Here is an 825-nt window from a genome sequence, read left to right on the forward strand (position 1 = left end):
GTACACTATCGGAGCTGAGCGACTATCAAAGATGAGTAAAATGTAGGAAATCATTACAGTGCTAGAGATGAGTCATTTCCGAAATTTTAGTAAAAGGGTAATTTGAATGTTTATATACAATTTATAAACATGAACAAAATATAGGCGATTTAAATCACATCAAATGTATTTGACTTAAATATTTTGCCACGTGACTATTCTATTGGCCACATGAGCAATAACATCTACAAGTAGATGTGAAGGGAGTGGTGGATAGTGATGGTAACTTTAGTTGGGTGATGATTGCAAAACATTTTGAAGTTCAATCAAATATTCGATCCGTGACCTAAAGTTCAATGATATTTAACTCCTTGTTTGGTATGGCAATTAGATAAATTACATAAACGTAGTTATTAATTTGGCAATTAACAAACTTTGAGATGCTAGTCAATACTTTAGCAGCAAAGAATGAATGTGTTTGTCTCAAATACATATCCATCTCATATTTAAAAGTTCTAAGTTATTTGAAATATTTTGGAAATGAAAGAGAGACTAATTTATAGTGTTCTAAAAAGCATAAAACGTAACTAATGTGCGGGGTAAAGCTTCAAGCTTTACGAGCTTAGGTGAGACCTAGGCGTAAAAAGTGTTTTCTTATTATTAATATTATTTTTAATGTTTTAACATTTAAAAAACCACTTAATAATTAAAATATTAAAGATCAAACATCTAGAATAATAAAACACTATATTTACTTAATAATTCCTACCATTAATCAATTACACAATTTTCAAAATTTCAAAATGCAAAAATTAGAATATATATATATATATATATATATATATA

Source organism: Olea europaea, chromosome 10 (genome assembly GCF_002742605.1).
Source record: "Olea europaea var. sylvestris chromosome 10, O_europaea_v1, whole genome shotgun sequence".
Classification (NCBI taxonomy): domain Eukaryota; kingdom Viridiplantae; phylum Streptophyta; class Magnoliopsida; order Lamiales; family Oleaceae; genus Olea; species Olea europaea.